The sequence below is a fragment of the Bidens hawaiensis genome, unplaced genomic scaffold (assembly GCF_021521415.1).
Source record: "Bidens hawaiensis isolate Kalapana, Puna unplaced genomic scaffold, B.hawaiensis_p1.1 tig00017719_1, whole genome shotgun sequence".
Classification (NCBI taxonomy): domain Eukaryota; kingdom Viridiplantae; phylum Streptophyta; class Magnoliopsida; order Asterales; family Asteraceae; genus Bidens; species Bidens hawaiensis.
This window is the reverse complement of record NW_027492675.1, coordinates 447,503-468,873: the sequence shown is the minus strand read 5'-3', so window position 1 is coordinate 468,873 and position 21,371 is coordinate 447,503. Positions and strand designations below refer to the sequence as shown.

At 33.6% G+C, this 21,371-nt stretch overlaps 1 pseudogene across 1 annotated transcript; it reads right to left on the bottom strand.

Moving 5' to 3' along the window:
• Positions 1-1,609: 1,609 nt before the first annotated feature.
• LOC143554526 (derlin-2.2-like) lies at positions 1,610-3,812 on the bottom strand (annotated as a pseudogene). Its single transcript, XR_013139033.1, has 7 exons — positions 3,753-3,812; positions 3,590-3,668; positions 3,183-3,282; positions 2,881-3,095; positions 2,700-2,783; positions 2,578-2,631; positions 1,610-1,930 (listed from the first exon to the last, which is right to left on the bottom strand). The product of XR_013139033.1 is annotated as a derlin-2.2-like (transcript).
• Between the last annotated feature and the right edge of the window lie 17,559 nt (positions 3,813-21,371).

The following is a 21,371-nucleotide window of genomic DNA, read 5'->3' as shown; positions in this document are numbered from 1 at the left end:
AGTAAATTTAATTTTAAAGATAAAACAACATTCAGTTGAGTTAGTCAGTTATATCAATAGGGCCGTGGTTTTCACACTAATATTTTTTCAATTTTATAAAGCCTTAAATATAGAAATTTTATAGATTAAAAGTAAACTCTTTTGACTCACTGAGCATCATACATGACTCAAAATCATCCTTATTACACTCACTGTCTAGTCTAAGGTTTATAGAATTCATGATGGTTTGTAAGATAGAAAGAAACACACACATATATATATATATATAATGAGTATGCATGCCCTTTGATTCATTATTAAATGCACCCACCCACTGTGTCATGCATCTTTGCAAATCTTTATATTTCTATATATTTATTTTTTTAAAACAAACGAACACAACACAAACACCAAAGACATTGTATGTAGAGGTTGAGGTTTAACCTTTATATTTTCATTTTTAGAACGGCAAACAAACACCAATGATTTAAGAGGGTTTGTGAATTAATAATTAACCCGTTTGACCTCTTTTCCTTTTAAATCTTACCCGTTAGTAAAACCTGAATGCATCCATTAAACTCGAAATTGACACCTCTATGTTCCATTGGTTGATAATCATTATTAACCTTAATTTATTTTGTAACTGCAGCATGTTTCATCAGCTTTTGATGTCATCTGATCGATGTTTTGGATCATCCAATTCTTTTACATGGCAAGACACCATGATTCCATAAGTTATAGGTTTCCCTTCAGTCAATAGTTAACGATATCCTCGATCCCTTCGTCTATGGTTTTGTTCATTATTAAGAAGCCGCCACCCGAGAAAGTTTCCACGCATATTCATTAGGCATCATATTTTTTGTATAATACATATGGACGAGGACAAAGCAAGCCAAATGGTACCAGTTACTCGTGCCAATTGCCGAATACATGTTCAGACTCTGTACCAACTTTTTGATGTTTCAGGAGGATCGGTACGGTACCATACCCAACACAATTATGTATTTCTGTTTGATACAGGTAAATACCGGTACCAGTAACAAACCGGGCATTTTCTGAATACATGGACAGGCATGAGCAAATGGTACTTGTACCGAACCGGTAACGTTTCGATACCAACTATTTGATGTTTCAAGATCAGTATAGTACCATTACTAGCACAATTCGGTTCGTTTCGGCACCTGTATTTCATTTTCGGTACCAGTACCTAGTTTTCAAAAGATCAGGATCACAAAATTTGGTATCGGTACCGCGATACCAAGCACAAACCGGGCATTTTCTGAATACATGGACAGGCATGAGCAAATGGTACTTGTACCGAACCGGTAACGTTTCGATACCAACTATTTGATGTTTCAAGATCAGTATAGTACCATTACTAGCACAATTCGGTTCGTTTCGGCACCTGTATTTCATTTTCGGTACCAGTACCTAGTTTTCAAAAGATCAGGATCACAAAATTTGGTATCGGTACCCGCGATACCAAGCACATCCCTAAAATAAGTTATTATGTTTGGTGACTTGAAAATCAGAAACCTTTGTTCACTTGTAATATTTCATGGATAACTAAAATTAACCAAGACAATTGCAACAATATTTTTGACAAGCCAAAAAGCTGTTAAGCCTTTGCACATGGATGAAACTTATATAAAATTGTAAATCTATACTAGTTGTTAGTAACATAAACCTCCTACATACTTGATGTCTTAAACCATACTCATAATATGTGCATATTTAAGCTTCATGACCATAATATTACTATTACTCTTTAGTCGCGCCTCATTTCATCGATGGCTGGGGCAGCAAATCTCACTTCTGCAGCCCGTGCCACCACGACTGGTTCATCAGCGAAAAGAGACTTGATAAATGACGGGGTTTTTAGAGGTCGTCTACCCGTCATTTTTGGATAAACGTCTTCAAGAAAATAGTAAACATGTCCCGCTACCATTCCCTGTCACATCAAATACTTTTTAATACATACAGAATAATATAGACAAGTGTGCTTGTGTGTGTAATAATTAGAGAATTGCTAGAAGCACATAACTACTTATCGCTTACAAAGTTAATAGGCTTGTAAACATACCGAGCATTCAGTGAACTGTGTGACAGCCGGTTCGTTTATTTAATAAACGAATGAGCATGAATATATGTCTGATTCTTTCATTTAAGTTCGTTTATGTACGTTCATTTATGTGCGTAAGCTTACTTTTGTTTTAAGTTCGTTCATTCACATTCGTTAATATGCATTTTACTTTTTTAGGCGCGTTGCAATTCAGTGTAGTTATAATAACTTTTTTGGCCAAACATATTGCTGTTACTTCACATTTACTTTTAATTAATTGGTTTTAGGCTTTTAGCTCATTTATTTCCGTTCATCTATGTTCAGTTTTGTTCGTTCGTTTATGCTCATGAACCGTTTGTTTATACTCTTAACGAATATGAACACGTTCAATTTCTTAATGAACAAACACGATCAAGAAAACCTCGTTCGTTTAGTTGTTCGTGTTCTATCCGTTTGTTCAGTTAAACTTAACAAACACACACACATACGATCCTCTACATATGCACATATATATTATAAAACTTTCACGGGCTTACAAGTAGATCGGCCCAGGCACTTGCACCAACAAGAACGGAGAAGCCCAACAAAACCTACAATAGCCGAAAAATGATTAAAACTAAAAATGAAACGGGTTAGACTTTGGTAAAAGTGTACTAACCCATGGAAGATAAGCTGCAGTAAAAGTAAAAAGGCCCAAGAAGCTCATATGAATATATGGATTCCGCTTACTCCAAACATAAACCTGAAAAATATAGAAAAAATGAAAACATTTCGATTTTGATATATTGATATTGCCATTAATAAAAAAAACATTAGACAAATGCAACACAATTACATACCATCATAAACGTCAACGAATTGCTGAGAAAAATGATTTTGGCAAAAGATTCTGAAACATAAGGTATCATCCCGCCAACAAGCACAATAGTTGTCAAAACCGTTGCACCGAATAATAACATGTAAAAGAAATCTGCAGTTCTTCCTCTAAATGAGTTTTCTTCTAGAAGCTTGCAGTATCGAGCCAGAAAGAACATGTGAAAAAGGAAATCCAAATCTGCAACACAAAATGTTACATTTGTGTAACAGTGCCTTTTTGGTCGATTTACCAATCAGATTCTTCAATAATTACTTACTAACTTACCCATCTTGCGGAAATAGAGAAAATTAGTAATAAGCCGCCAAATTTGGTATTGTTTGACAACAAGGCTCGGGTTGAGATACAAGTTGTAAGGTGAAATTATCTGCCAAAAAAAACACATCAAATAACCAACTTCAATATATGCATTTATTCAAACTTTTGCACTGATTCATCAACATAATCCATAAAAATGAAGACTATATGCATCAGTCAAACCTAATTAGATAAATAAAAGTTACAAAAGCTATATAAAACTGGCCAAGTGTAAAAGAATTCATTGATCCTATTAGTATGCAAAGAAAACCCTATAGATAACATTGCATTGCTTTGAAGATGCAAGAGTAAATCAAAGAACCAACTGGTTTCAATCGCCTGTATGAAAAACAATCAAAATAATAATAAGATGAAACCTCAAGGGAGCAACCGAGGGTGGTAAGAACAGCAGCTGTGAGTAATCACAGGCATCTTCAACAACCTGTGCCATTTTTCCTAATCAAAACCCTAATTCTCCTTCTATTCAACAATAATATAATATCAAAACAAACGGAAATAATGGTAGTTATAGATGCGTACAAGTAGACATGCATTAGGTACAACCGCTAAACGCAACATGTAGGACAGCACAGCTCCCATCACGTGGACCAATGCGTGTTTGCCACGTAGGATGATCAACTTTTACATTTTGTTATATTACGGGCCTTATTGTGTACTACGGTGATGCTTTTGAACCAAACACCTTATCCGATATTAGGCAATGGGGATTCGATAACATTACAGGTGGAGCATAGGTATATTTGGTGGTGAGAAGGCCTTCCATTTCTTTCATGAGCATGAGCTTCTACGCTTTGGAGAATAACACATTATGAAGCTTCATCACTCGCCAATGCGGCATTTGGAACTACACCCACGCTGTCGACAAATTCAACAAGTTCGTTCGCCGCATCATGGAGAACCGTTTGTTTGATGAAGACATCTCATATGACTATGAGATTGACTGAAGAGTTATAGAAGATAACTGCTATCTATACAAAAGCCTAGAGGGAGATTCTTGGACCATTTTTTTGTTATTTTATTATTATGCTCGTGTATAAAATAACACATTATTGTAAAATTATTATAAGCTCTCGTTAAACTCTTGCTTGGGCTTGAGGCCATTGTAACTTGTAAGCGCCCATTTGGGCACATAATGAAAACCCTAGGAAGACATGAGTTACACTATAAAAGGGGCACTCTTCATCATGTCTTTCTTGAACCTTTTACTCTCTCTCATCTTTCCCTCTACAGTATTTGCAAGGATTGATCCGAGTTCTAAGTGTTATTAGTGATTTTCGCTCACTATCAACATGGATTGATTCGATTGTAGTTGTGAGATCCATTCCGGAAACCCCCCAATACCACAAACATGGGTCTCACACATAGCATTGGAATTCACTTTGAACGAGTTACAATGGCATATTATTCTTAGCTAAATCTTTTACCTAGTCTGATTGCGATAGAAATGAGTGAGCTGAAATGTGCGAACATAATTATTATTATTTTCTTTAAAAAATAGTTAAATCAACTACAATTAGTGTTATAAAGTGACTATCATATACATGCTTTTGAAACCAAACATCCCCTCAATAATTGTTTTAATACACATTAAATATCAGCACCGACATTGTTCGAAGTATGAGAATTTAACAGGTTTGTATTTAATTTGTTTGAATTAGTAGGTGTAATTGGAAATTTAAGTGACGATATGTCGATGACTGTGATTTGTAGATGGCTTACTATGGGGAGGCTAATGGGGTGAGTTATGACAGAACAATGGTAAATGGTCAAAGGAATGTAAAGGGTAAGAAAACAAATGCTCAAATAAGCAATAAAAGATGGTTGGGTTTTGTGGTTGATACTACAAAAATTTAGCCATTATTTGAGTATATAGTTCCTCTCCCTTTGATTCATGGCTCAATTGTATCTTTATATTTCATTGCATTTCTTTTTCAATTTGACAAATGTTTCAGTTTTAATTGAGCAAGGAAAAAATAACGAAATACAAAGAAACACAAAAAACTACACCAAACCCCGCCGCATCACGACGGGTCAAACAACTAGTCAATTATAACATCTTCTGTAAAGAACTAAAGCTTCGTCGTTCCATTCAATTCCGTTTTAAGATTTATCGGCTCGCTGTATCAATTCATTATTCTTCATTCATCATCATCAATGGAATCTCCACCGTCCGCCATTGATGACGTTTGAAGCACTCCGAGAACAAGCCGTTCAATTCGCAAATGAAAAGCTACATGAATCTCTTTTATTCTCTTCTATTAGAAAAGGTAGATTATTAATATCGTTGCCGATTAAAGATATAAGAGTTGTTGAGTAATCTAATTTTATATCTTCTATCTAATATCTAATCATGTATATTTGTTATATGAACTATTTATTATCAATATAACATGATATTTCTTTTTAATTTCTTGATTGCAGTGTATGACACCTTGCTTCTCTTTAGGATGTGAAGTATTCCAGGGATGTGAAGTATTTCAGGATAGCCAGCATCATAAGTATGGTGTTGGTTATGTTGCGCGATTCAAGAAAAATAACTTGGTAATTTCACCATGTTGAAATGCCTAAAAGGTTAACAAGTAATTGTTATAAATTCTAATAATCATATTTTTTTAATGTAATGTAGGTTGCTGCAGGTCACAAATTGTCTCTGAAATGGCGACCCTTAGACCATCCGTAGTCCCCCTCCGTTGCGGCGTTTTGGGTTGACGTTTTGGATGGAGCGTTTTCTACAAAACGCTTAATATGGCACACACTTTCAAACATTTGATTAGGGTTTTGCAAGGGTTTTGATCAGGCACCGACTGCCTTTACCCATTGGATCTTATATGGGTTTAATTGGATCCGATCTGATCTGGGTGGATTGAATTAAACCCAGATGGAGATTGAGGAGTTGAAGAAAACCCAAACTTCTTAAACCAAATGCACAACCAGCATGAAATAGGATTATAAATATAATATATTGTGTAAAGAGTAACTAACTTCCTTCGTCATTCCATTCTGTTATTTTTTCCGTTCGCTTGATCGCTATTTTGTTCTTCATCAATGGCGTCTTCTTCCGCCATGGTTGATGACGTGGCAAAGAAAGAAGCTGATAAAGACAAAGCAAAGAAGACACTCGGAAAACACGCTATAGAAAAGCTTCGCGAGTCAGCCACGAAGCTTACTGACGCGGTTATAAACTCTCTGATTGAAGAAATTGCCCAGGACGTTAAATGAGGCTACTAATGATCATGAGCAGGTGTTTTACTAAGAAAACGCCGACTGAGCTTATTCGCCTTAACCGTAAACTGGATATGATCTTGGCACGCTTCAATTTACCCGTGGATACTGTAAGTTTAATAGTTTATTGTCAAGTTTGTGTCTGTGTTAATACAAATGACTGATTCTTGTGATTTTGTGGTAGTCATATGAGGAGGACGTGGGAGGGAGGGATGTGGACGTGGATGACTTACCTAGGTATGCAGCAGACTTTGCTCTAACGAATGCCAAGGTCCAGCTTTTACTCGATCGTTTCGAAGCAGGTATTGTTACTTCCTTGTAGATATTAGGAATTAACAATATAATTTGTATCTAATATCACAATAATTAATTCATCTCAGGTGTAGGTTCAGATGCATGATTAGTATAATGGTACCGTACGTGAGGCACATGTTTGACAAACGAGCCCGAACACACGGATGAAATTGTACATAAATGCACCAAACTTGCCATTTTCATTTTGTAGGTGCATTTGGATGCTATTAGCTGTTTGATATGAAACATTGTGTTTAGTTGTTACATAATATTCTACTAACTGAGTTAAACATTGTGTTTAGTTGTTACATAATATTCTACTAACTGAGTTACTTCAGAGACCCATAAACTTGCAAACCTTGCTATAGATAGAATGTTTAAAGATGCACCAGGTGTAGAGGCACGCGACATTAAATCTTTAAATAAGCATATAAAACTTAAAAATGGAAACTTATATAAAATAAAAAAATGGAAGCTGTTTAGGCCATGCTTAACGAGCAGAGCCGGCCAGTTCATGGCTCATCGAGCCAGCTCGTTAATTTTTAAAAAAATATTTTCAAACATATATCGATAAATGTAAGAAAACAAAAGGTGATATATATATGATACACATAATTTATAATAAATAAACTACAATAACTATAATTTATACATATTAAAACTTGGGTCACAATTTACAATTATTAAAATTTTAGCTTTTCTCTAAACGAGAAGACAAGCGAGCCAACGAACCGAGCTTACTTGGCTCGGGCTCGACTCGTTTACAAACCGAGGCAGCTTGGCTCAGTTAAAACCGAACAGATTTCAAGCGAGTCACATTCTGTGACGGTTTTGATCAAATTATCATGCGATTCCTTGCTGCAATTAAACACACATAAACGGCTCTAAATGATGATGTAAACTCTTCAAGAATAGATTTTAATAACACATACCACGTCTTTTGTTAAAGTATATGTAGAGACAGTATCATAATTCATATTATTGGGCATGTTGGATGTTGAATTTTGTGTTTTTGATTGTTGAAAGCTCGGTGAGGTGAGCCTGCACTGTATCCAAACTTTTTGGAAGTATGATAAGAACATGATGATAAGTTTTTAGCCTTAATTGACACCTGTAAAAGAAACAAAGCGTGAGACCTAGAGGTGAGCAAGATAAGGGTCGGACCCTTGAAACCCGATTACCCGACTCTTAAAATCCTTAATTAGACCCGAATAAATAATATGGGTCGGGTAAAGGGTATTTAAATTTCACCTTAAAGGGTAAAAGGGTTTCAAGGGTCCGACACTTTTTCAAACCCTTGACCCGATAGATATACATCAGATTCACGATTAATATGAAATTTATGAGATGTTTGTATTTCATATATGATTCATTAGAAATTTCCAACTACTAAGAAAATTAAAAATAAAGGGTCATACTACTGACTGGAAACATATATATGGAAATCACTGAATTGTTCTCTACAAGTAATTCGTGAATGCGGATATTGTTTGCATAAGTTCAAATGATTGATAAACTTTCGAAGTTGGACTTTACTATGTTATTAAAAAGTATAATTTTTTCAAGGATTCATATGTTACAGTCATTTATGAGATATGCAACTAGTAAATGCTGAAAAAGAAGATGTGAAAATTGTCTTAAAGGGTAAAGGGTAGGACCCTTGAAACCCTTATTTATACCCGATCCTTTTATTGGTTAGAGGGTAGGGTATCGGGTCCACGTTTCTTCCTAAAAGGGTAAAGGGTCCGGGTAGGGTATTAGGTAAAAGGGTAGGGTCTTACCCTTTGAACAGTCCTAGTGAGACCTCACGGATGTTATAGGATAATCACAATGAGGCATGAAGCTTATAGCAAGAAAAAATTGATAAAATACTTTAAAGAAGGTCACTTGACTGCTGGTAACAAACACTAGACAGCATCTCTGTGTGAAGTGATTGATTGTTGACCGTTTACCCCATTTTACCATAATCATAAGCATTAGATAACAAACTCAAACATGTTACTACTTGCAGCCTAAAAGTAAGTCCACCTTTCAACCTCTGCTCGTAATAATCAAACATTCTTGAAAGATTAAATAGAGAGTCATTTTGTTGGCTTGAAATTAACATCTTCTTTAAATACATCAAGTAGGCGTTTTTGAAACATCTTCAGGGTCAATATTTACATGCAGATTTGATCCAGTGAATATGCAACCAGCTATGAGTCTATAAAATAGTTGTTCACGATATCAAAAGGGTGTGAACTATATCGGTTGATAATTAAAGTTGCTACTATTGGATTGCAATTGTAGATAGTAGAAGTCTAAAGTGTAAAAGTTCTAATATTTGTAAAAACAGTGGTTAGATCCATTAAGTTTAGATGGTTAAGTCGTTCATGCTCTACACGCGTGCCCGTAGCTATATAAACAGAGAATTCCTCATCTTCAACCTATTGGGATGAAATAATAATAATAATAATAATAATGGTTTCCTAATTGTAAAAGTGCATAAAATAAGGGAGTTTACTCGTGTGGAATCACTAAAATGTTTTTGGAGATAAAGAGAGTTGCATTAAGTTAACTGTTGGTTCATTTGTTGGTAAATTAGTTCTAAGAAAAAATGGGAGCAAAATGCACAAATGTATATTCCAAACCACACAGGAATAAACATGTTTTGAGAGATTTATGCAGACTCAACAAACCTGCCAAGAACCCATTTCGATTTAGGATAAGCTGAACGGAAATCTTGTAATGTGTTAAACTTTTGTCTATCGATGTAGCAGACGACGACCGGGTTCAGTTGTATTATTGTGATCAGGGCTGTAAATGAACCGAACCGAAGGGAGCCTTGTTCATGTTTATTTGTTTAGAACTAAACTTGTTCAAGAACACTAACCGAATGGGAATTTTTGTTTGTGTTCATTTGTTAAGGAAATGAACTTGTTTCACAAACGCAAACGAACATTTACCATTTCAAAATGAGTTATAAAAAAGCAATATTTACTAAGTCAAAATATAAAGTTTCAACACTTGAGATAATAAACATAAACATAATCATTCCCTAATTGACGGTTTTGTTACGTAATGTCGTCGAAGCACAAGCTAGATTTGTTGTTAGCTAAAGTGAGACTTTATAAAACAAACCTTTAACATAAACAATAAAATAATAAAAATTAAATGTTAGGTTGACTATTACCAAATACAAAAAGGCAAATTGGAAATAATTAATCCCACATTTTACGTATTAGCCGATGATAATCTCACCATTAAAAATTTCAACGGTACAACCTTTCGACTATTTTTTTCTTAATGGGTCTCCATTAAAAAACACTTAACGTCGTTAAGTTTTTTTTTTCAAATTCGAACCGATGTTTTATGACTTTTGATCGAAAGAATGATACAAGTCGACTGATGTAAACTTATCTCGAAACGGTGATCCAAATGACGAAACAGTGTTTCAATCCGGGTATTTGAATTTCCAATTAGCAAAATCAAATCATTTGAATCACCATTTCGAGATAGTTTTACACATCAGTCGACCCGTATATTTCTTTCAATTAAAAGCCCTAAAATATCGTTGACATTTCGAAAAACACTTGACGGCGTTAACTGTTTTTTAACGGAGGTCCATTGAGAGAAAAATAGTCGAAAGGTTGAAGCGTTGACAGAGAATTTTTAAGGTATGATTATTATCTTATTATCGACCAATACACTAAAGATGAAATTATTTATTTTCAATTTGCCTTACAAATATAATAACATATTATAATCACTTTTCAAAGGTCTCTCATTTTTTTCTTAAGGAATATTGTTTTTAAATAATCTCAACTATGCCCTATTGGTAAATAACGGTCTCAACTTCAAAGTTGGCTGGTGGTAGTACCAACAAAAGGGGAGTTTGTTTTAAACGGACCGCGTTAGTGATATTATGACGTGGCACGCCTACTTGTCAAAAATTGCTTATGTGGCGAATATGTGGATGACGACGTGGATGCATATGTGAAAAAAGTTGAGGGTGGTTTTGGTTTTCTTTCAAAGTCCAAGGGTGTGAAATGAAACACTGAACTATAATTTCTATCTTCCCTATTTCATTCACGTTTTTCGGCTACTCCGACGAGCTTTTAACGCCAAACTAATGACCGGAACGACCAGTTGATTACATATTTTGATTCGTAATCCCAAGCCGAGATGGACACAACCTCTATTACGCTTTTACATGCTATAGATCGTTTCTTAAATGAGTCTTAAATCACCGACAAAATCGCGGAATTTACCCTATGAAAGCGGACGTTGTCAATCGTTTTCAAACATAGCAAATTTCGCTCGCCATCCTCTTTCCCCCACTCAAATGGACCCCATTTATTTGCCGGATGTTGATACGCCACCACCATCGGAACTCCGACGAGCCATAAATCCTTCGATTCGTATTCAATCGGGTAAACATTTTTATGCATTCTAATCGTCTTCATTCCCTGATCAAAAACCCTTTGTCAAATGTAACTTACAGAGGCTTATGATCCATCGATTTTGGGTTATAATGATTAGGGTTTATATTGATTTGGGATTGTTGAAAAATGTCTAAAAATGATGTGCATACTCATCATTAGATGCCAAGTAAGATGTCACGCAATCAGTTTTTAACAACTCGGTGTACCACGTAATCATCAGACTACCGGAGTTTCGCGGTCTTTTAAAACAAATACCCCTTTAATTGATACGTCACCAGAAGACTTTAAAGTTAGGACCGTTATTTATCAATATGATATATAATATTTCTTTTCTTAAATAAAATGAATTCAAAAAGGAAACTAATATGAAGATGGATTCTCCAACAGTTTCAATTTATGGTCTTATATATAATATATATAAACGAAAGCTCAAAAATCCTATGTGTCGTGATGTTGTCGCTCACCTCTTTTATGGAAGTAACTAGATTGTTTTATTTTTAAATGAAGGTTTCTTATGCATTTGACCCAAATTCACGGGTATGGGTCTTACTAAACCCATATATTCTTTAAATGGGTTATAACATCTCATTAAATTAAAAATCAATATCACCAAATTATTGATGTGAAAATCCTATATAATAGGGATATAGTAAAAATTATTATATGATATATTTAAAAAAAAGATATTATTAATAATTAATAAACAATTTTATATAAAAAAAATAAGCGGGTCTTGGGTCTCACAAAACCAAGATAACTTTTAAACTGGGTTATAACATCTTAGTTATTTGTGAAACCCTTTATCATCAAACTCTAAGTATATTATTAATTTTCTTACAATAAATAAAGTTAAACTTCAAAAAAGTATATGAATATTAAAAACGAATAATGTAAAACGACCCCCGTAATATGGGGGACAAAAACTAGTGTATATATATAAAAGAAACATCTAAAATCCTATGTGTCGTGCTCTGGTCGCTCCCCACCCCCTATGAAACCACCAGATTACTTCATTTGTAAATAGTGAGTTCTCATTAATTTAGCCCAATTTGACCCGAATAGCTCTCACAGGTCATAACATCTCAAATAGCCCCTTGCTTTATTTATGAACCCATAAATCAAAAACCCCATCTTATATCATATTCGCTATTTCATTCCAACATCAAACCCTTGGATCTTTTAAATCCCATCATTAATCATTCGCCAACATCATCGAAGGTATGTTGCAATCGATAAAGATTTGTTGTTTTCTTGTTCTGATCTAAACAGGTACGTTTAGAAATTAGAATTATCAGATGAAAAGGAATTGGAATTAGATGCCCACCTTGTAACATCGATTGATTCCTAATTGTAAATTAGGGATTTAGAAATAGTTGGTTGTCACAATAATCTTATTGTATCATCGTCTCAATTATATTTTATTAATTGATCTTTCACGGGCAGTTAAGAGGACATGGAATGAATCTCTTTTTTATTTTCTTTTTTACTATTTTAATCACTTAATTGTTGAATATGAGCTTACTTATCTAAAAGTGAACTAGGTACAAGTGGATCACTCAATGGGCAGCAACTCAAGCAGCTCAGTTCGAGTGTTTCGAATCATATTCTAATTAGGTTTGTAAAACAGTTCGATTTTAGAGGGTTTCAGTATGCTTATTGGTTTAACTAATTTGAAAATCAAATAATAATCGGTTACATTTTAATTTTTTTATGGGTCAGACTCCATAAATCTAACAAACGGAATTTACCAATATTGTTAGACATTTTACTCTTTTTAACTTCGATTTTATTGTTGCTTATATGTTAATAGTCGCATATCTTTTTCAGTTTTTTCACCTTATGCTTTAGTGTTAGGTAGTAAATAGTATAGGGGGTCAATTGTAATAATAGCATCGTATGAGGGTTGAAAGTGTAGTTAGTCAATTGTATCAACTGTTAATAAGCCAACTGGTTACGGAGATGAGATCAACGATTGATTTTGAGATAATTCTCTCTTCTATTCTTCTTCTTCTTCTTCTTCTTCTTCTTCTTCTTCTTCTTCTTCTTCTTCTTCTTCTTCTCTATCTCTTGCTCGATTACCAATTTGTATTGTAACAAGTGCTGTGACATTTAGGCAGAAAGAAAGGGAGGCCTGGATTAGCTCTGCAGAATCATGCATCTCGTAAGATCAATATGCTTACGGTTCAAGAAATTGGGCAAGCTTTAGGTTCATGTTTAGATGTGTAAGATTCTCGATATCATTTAATCTTAATTGATGGAATTATAGTTATTGAAAAACAGGAGATGTTGCATGCTATGTCTATTAAGGTTGGTGCTAACTTGACAACAAAGGTAGATCTCATGAGTGCTAATTCTATTCAGGTTAGTGTTTGAGATTTGTCAGGCGATACAAGAAGGTAAGTCTTGGTGTCATAGATATTATTAATTAATGCGTTAATTGATATTCTAGAAAAGACATGTGACATTCGTCAAGTTCGGTGTCATGTTTATGTCCATTTGTTTACCCTTTTGTAATCGGATCTTTATATTTAATAAAAGCGTTCATTTATTAATTATGTCTTTCGGTTTTGTCTTTACTATTACGCATATTCTAAATTGTTTAAAGTATCTATTATGTACACTTTTAGCCCCTACACTATAGTGTTTACAACAATTGATCACCAAACCAAACTATAGGGACTAGATGGCAATTTAAACAAAAATATTTTTGTTTCCCTCCTCTTCCCTCCTTCTCCCCGTCGCACAAACAGCCCCCCCCCCCCCCCCCCTCCATTTTTTGATTCATTTGACCCATTAAATCGTGGAATTTATTAATTAGTTTGATCCTAAACATACACGTTCCTTCCTATTATAGTATAACGCGTAACTGACAGCTAGAAACAATCAATTACGAACCAATTTCGTTAACTTTGAGCGCGGATGTTCTTGATCTTGTTAGCCTATAAATACGAGTCCAAAACTCAATTAAAATGTTCCACACCATCATCTCACCATCACGAAACAAACCTCTATACTAATTGCATATTTGTAACAAAAACAGACCTCGCTTAATTTCATCCTTAGCCGCAAACCCTAACTCCTTGTTCTCCTTCAATTCGTGTTCGATCCAGGTAATTGAAACATGTATCTTAATCGGAATTTCGTGCTTAACAATAGCCCTAAATCAATCTTTATTAACTACAACGAATTAAACGAATTAAACAAATTATGGTTCATTATAGATTTGGGGATAACCTAACTGATACATAAATATATTTTTTATGTGTTCTAAGCAAGTTAGACACTGGCTCAGATGGCCAGTGTATGTATTGTTAAAACCCTGAACTGGCCTGGAGCGCGGGTTCGATTCCCCAGGGCCTGGTTTTTGTTGATTTTTTTAATTTATTAATTGTTTTAATCTTTCTAATTATTAAAGACTTTATTATATTAAAACTAATATCGTTTACACTCGTTTAACTAAACCGAACCCGATTGAACCTTCAAAATAGAGTTTATTTATGGTGGAAGTTACGCAAACGCATACACATAGTGGGAGGGTCGGACGGGACTTACCTACGACTTCGGTTTTTCGTAAGGTGGTTCTCATTTCCCCTATTACTACGGCCTCGGCTAAAGGAACGGGAGGACGACATTAATTGATTTCATTTACTTTACGCTTGAATATTTATTACATTACGAATGTTGAATCATGCATTTTTATATATATATGTATACTAAAAAACTTATGAAAACTTACCAACTTAATTGTTGACAAATATATTATTTTCAACGTGCTACAGGTTGAATCGATGACATGCTAAGGATGAAGATCATTAGTATACCTTAGGATATTTGAATAAAGAACTTTTTTATTGTTTTGATGAAGTGTTTCTTTATATTTTTAATTATGAATAATCGTGTACTTGTTACGTTACAAAATGAAATGATATAATTATTGTCGCTTTAATAGTGTTACGAGCTATGAGTGATCTGTACGTTACACCCGGGCGTATTCCGTTGAAAGTCGGGGTGTTACAAGACAACCCGCATTTTTCTAGTTATAAAATCTCTAAGTATGATAACGAAAGCTAAATAAATATAAAGAAAAAATTAAATAAACATATGTGATGTTTGCATTGGTTTTCTGTTGTGACATTGGTTTGATTATTATTGTAGTTGTGCATCTGTAATTAATATATTTATTAATATATCAGATGATCTTTTTGTGCATTTTATTTGATGTTTAATCGACATGACTGTCACACACATATTTTTATTACTTTTTTTGTTTTTATAGAGTTATGCTAATGTAGGCATCAATTTAAGTATGAGTTAGTTTCCATAAACATTCTCCATTATGTGTATTCATGGTTAATGAGACTAACTTTCGTCACAATTTATCCCCGTTTTGGAACCACGTTAATGTTGTTTGGTATTTGCTATCTAATTCTTTTGGATCGTTCTAATATTACCCTTGTAGCAAATCCTACAACTTGACCCGTAATCACTGGTTGAACATTTTACTATTTATATATTTGATATTTTTAAACATACTAAAATCACCATTTTGTCTAATTTTGACCCGCTAGCCTTATCCATATTCAATACAGTTTGTATCTACAGCTTAAAAACAATCCGAAATTTGACCTTCAAAAATACTTTAGTCTGATGCTATTTCGTGGCCCAATTCTATCAAGTAAATGGTATGTTCACATATAATTTATCCTACATTCACTTTCTTCTTATTTTAAATAAATATTAGTTATGATAAATTGTGATATTTGTTTTGATTTCAGGAAGAACGCACATGGGAATACAGAAAAAATGGTTGGTTTTTGTGGTACAACAAAAGAGCCGAGTTCATGCGTGAATATGATTAAAACACTGGTATTCTTCTTTTGAAACTAGATTTACTAGAATTCTACTTTTTGATCCAGTTTTCATACTAGGTTGCAGATTTAGCTGCAAATTGTTTGATCTATAATTGTGAATATTTTGATTTTTTATGTTTAATTATGATCCTCTTGGTAGATACGTACTTCCCAATGTGGTTTGATAGTTTTGTGAATTAGAATGTTCTAACAAAGCAGTTGTTTATGAGTATATTTAGTAATATTTTCTCTTATCAGAATTTCCATTATGGTCTACTTTATTTGTCGAGATGTTCCAATACACTCGAGTTTTTTGCATCACATATAACATGATTGATGAGTGGAATATGCAACATTAACACAACCAGTTAAATCTGATTACTAAACACATTTCTACTTCATAGTTTTGGTTGATAAGATGCTATTACCTACTATTATCAACCTTATCTCTCATGCATCACCATCATCGTCACCTACATCAACCGCCCCTTCTTTGTTGGATTTTTACAGAACGCCAAATGAACACCAATTAATTGATCAACGGTTCAGAACATGTCGCCCCTTACCTCCTCTTTTATTTATGAAATCATATTTGGGTCAACCCATCACCCCGCCAAGCTTGATTCTAGGCCTAGAACGGTTGTTACTGCCTGCTGGTGGCAGATTACTAATATACTATGTTATCTTGAGTTTATAAAAGCATGTCTTATTTAATTTTTTATTAAGGCTCTCTGATACAAACTCGAGTCAAATGTTCGTTCTTTTAAAAGATAAATGAACAGTTCTTGAACATAAACAAGCATAACTGAACAAAGATAACCGAACCTAAATGAAGATATATAAACAAACATAAACCAACATAAACAAACATAAACGAATATAAATAAACTCGCTTAAATGAACGCAAACGCACAAATATAAAATATCAAGTAGATGATTCATTCAATATTTCATCCAAAGATGAACATAACTAAACATAAATGGATCAAAATAGGTCTATACATAAAATACACGCCCGCCAAACAAATTTTTTTATAGTTTAAACAAAAGTTTCTTAAAACAAAATGAAATTTCAGGATATCAAAAGTTAATTGGAAGAAATTGGGACTATATCTTCATTATTCGACTATGACTCACCTCAATTGAAAAAACCCAAACGTTCAAAAAAAATATAATGGTTGTAACAAACTAATATATGCGTATTAAATAAAAAACCTCCTTTGAATTGCAAAACAAATCATTACAAAAAACAAAAGAGTAAAATGATTAAAACAAAAACCTAAATAAACCCCCATAACATGTAACAACTCGGACTTTTAAATTATTATCTAACCCGACCCGCTCTAGCGTTCGGGTCATTTTATTAAATAAGATACCGCATTTATCGAGTAGATTAATTAATTTTATATTAATCTTAGTTATTTATATAATATATATAGTTATAACTTTCAAGTAATGTCCATAATCACCCTAAACAAACTTTTACCTTATTATGTTTCCACCCCTAATCTATATGGGCCATTTTGCAAATTCTGTATGTTATATAATTATAACCCGCTAACCCGTGAGTATATCCATACCCTTTGACCCGATTTATGAACCCGTATACCTAGTTGATAATCTTGGACCGCAATGTTCGTCACAATCTTGGAAATCGAATCAGACATCGCAATACACTTGCCAAAACGACCTCCACCGACATTCTTAAGTTTGTTAACTTGATCATATCGATTCGTATTGTTATCTTATCAAACCGTCTTTAAATATTTCATTAATATAGCATGTAGAGAACATTATAACTCAATTCATCTGATCTGCATCATCATACCTTCATCGTCAACCTAACCCTTACATTTAATTTGATTATTGTGGACGTTTATGTGTGATTCTGGATTGTTTAGGCCGGCTACGTATAGGGTTCTTAATCCATATATTAAACGTCGTTATAGGTAGTTACTTATATGGTTAGTATCGTCAATGAGTCTGCAATCTTAACCCCCGTAACTGCCTGCGAATGAAGAGCGTGTGACAACCGCCAAAAATTAGACTAATCTGGTAATTATATTAACCGAAATCGTGTATTAATTAGTAAGGTAAATATATAGGAATAATATTTTTAGCCAAAGTTTTTGATTTTAGTTGAATATTAATATATGGAACCCGAAAAAGTTCAATTTTGTCGTGTAGCTGACACTGTACAGATTGACACCGGGTAATATCTCAAAACGGATAAATTCATAAACGTGTCAAGATGACCTCGAAAAATAAAATTTTATGTTAGGATATTAGAGATAGTGTATAAACTTAATTTTAGAAGGTTCGAATCGCGAAAATTAGAAAATAAGTAACCGAAAGCCAGTAGAGGACACCGTAAGAGCCCGACATTAAGTTTTTCAGAAAATTATGTTTTTAGGCAGACATTGACTGTAATCTAGTTTCGCTCAAAGTCTGATAAAAATTATTAGAAACGGAAGTCGTTTGGCTAGATAAATTACGAGATACGTTAAACATTAATACCTAGTTATTAGCACATGCCATAATTCAAATCACCTCTCCCTCTCCCTCTCCCATCTCTCTCGGCCTCCACACACACACAATCCAACCCCACCTCCCAAACCCACCAATAAGAAACACACATGTAGTTATGCAATGATTACCTAGAAGCTTCAATATGGACACATTCACACTCTACCATCCAACTCACTACCCTATACCCCTCTCTTCCTCCCTTTATATAACCGGCCACCCCATCACCTTCCTACCATCTCACATTTTCAAACTTTTACACACACAACAATTGATTAGGAGGTATTTGGTGGAGGTTTAAGCATATTACAAGAAGTAGGAAGCCAAAGGAAGGATTATAGCCAACCCAAGGTCACATTATCACCTCCATAGGCACCAAATCCGAAACCCAAGGTAACCCACTTCAAAGATTTGTGTATACTAGTTGTTATTTGATGTTTAAGGTTTGATTCTAGTATGTTTGGTAGTATACATGCAAGCATGATATGGATATATGCATGTATGTATGTGGCCGTGAGTCTATATAGGAATGCATAAGATGGGTTTTGTTGATTATAGGACTTGATATGGTTGCATTTAAGCTTGTATAGATTGTCCATATGGATGTTACTTGAGTTTGTTTAACAAATGAGTTTAAGTATTGTTTTAATATTGGAAGTAAATGTGAAAATAGTCAAAAGATTGGAAATGATTTATGGATAAAAACACTCATTAGAACCATGGGTTTTGATTTTGGCATTTGATTGAAGTTATAAGTTGTTAAATGGTAAAATGGTTAAAGAAGAAAGGTAATTTTGAAAACCCACATACTTGATTACTTGAAAAAGTTGTAAGTAATAATAATAATGGTGTTGAAAGAATCTTGGAAAAGGGTTGACAAAAGTGTAGGGATTTGACTTTGATGGAAAGTCACTTACACATGCAAGTAATACAAAATTTGATTTTTATCATAAAGCTCATACTTGTTTTATATGGATTGAAAATGACAAACTAAGTGATTGAATGGGACATATGGAAAGGAATGAAATCTACTAGAAGTACTAGGATGCATGAAACATAATAACTTAGATAAACAAGAGTTTGTGTTAAACTTACTAATAAAGGAAACTTTATAAAGTGTACAAGATGTTTTGCAAAATGATTTGATAAGTGAACATAGTCTTGTGTGGATGATTAAAGACTTGTGGTTAGGATTACTTTAGTAAACTCCATTGTAAATATTGTTAGTATGATAATAAGGTTATGAAAAATTGCTACTTACTAATAATAGAAACTTTATTGTTAAAGAAATCAAGAATGTGTTTGTTAAAGGATAATTATGGGATGAAATAAGATGTTACTATGGATTAGTAAGATCTGGAAATTTTGGTACATAAACACCTTGTAGAGATTGAAGAAATAACATGTATATTGTATAGTTGAAAACTTAAGCTAAGGCTTGAACATGTGTAGTTAAAAATTTGTTTTATGTGCATACTTGATGCTAGATGATCAAACATGTATATGATGATATATTATTTGTTATTATGTGTATATTTGCTGTACCAAATGGTTTGGTTTTGACATTGTGACTTAAATAGCTTGTCGGTGACTTTAACGATCGGAAAGTTCGACTTTTAAGGTGAACCGACATGAGTTTTTGGAACTGAATTAAAACAGCTCCTAAAGTCATAATATTCTTATATTTAACATAAGTTAAAGTATAAGAAAAGTCAAGAATAGCAAAACTTAAATCAACACGGTTCGTGTCGCGAAAACCGACACGAAAACGTTAAAAATTGGCATTTTTAAGAAATTGGAAATAAAATAAAAACCAAAACATTTTTATTGAAAAACCAATAAAACTTGACTAAAAACCATACAAAAAGTGTTTTAGATAATTTAAAACTAAAAGTTTCATAAAAAGGGCAACCGGTTCGTTTTTAAGCTCAAAACCGACGAAACCGGCAAAACTGACAAAACCGATTATAATAGAGTCAAAATTTTAAATAAAATGATAACTTGAATTTTTCCAAAACACTCCAGCAACTAAAGGTAATAAATTTTATAAATTTTAATAATTAAATTAAATTATTAAATAAAACAATTATTAGTTGATTATTACTTGTTTATATTTTTAAGTATAGAATTATAAGATTATAAGTAGTAAACTTTGTGCGTTATGTGCTTGTGTGGATTTTTAGAATAAGAATATATATATTTAACGAACGTGTACTAATATAGGAACGAGCGTTTATTCAAAAACCCGAAATCAAAGGTGAGTTCTTCCTCCGAAAAGCATATTGTATATCTATATTCGTATTTTTATATACATGTTTTGAAAACGCATTATACTACAAATTGTCGTTATTGTGGGATGAATCAATTTGGTTAAATAACTGTTAACCGGACGGCGGGCACAGAAATGTTGGTAGATCTATCGGGGTGACGCCCCCCACTTCCATTCGCGTTGGGTTAAAAGTGGGAATATTTTGAGTATGGTACGTTTCGAGTTATCAAATTGGTAGTCATACACGCGTTGTATTCGTAGCTAGTCTACAACTAACGCTTTTTGTGCTTAAAGGTAAAATGCGGGTTTCCTTATTGTGTGTACCGTGTATGATCGGTCTTTAATTGGGAGTATAATGGACGTACACCATTATATTCATGTGTTGTTTATATATAAATTGTTTATATTTATATAATAAGTTTTTCTTCTCAGGAATAACTCACCAACATTCGTGTTGACCCAAAAATTATTTAAATATGCTTTGCAGGAAAGTAAAGGTTTCGAGGTGGCATGGAAATGAGAGCGTGGGGTGTTTGAACAAAAGTGATGTGTT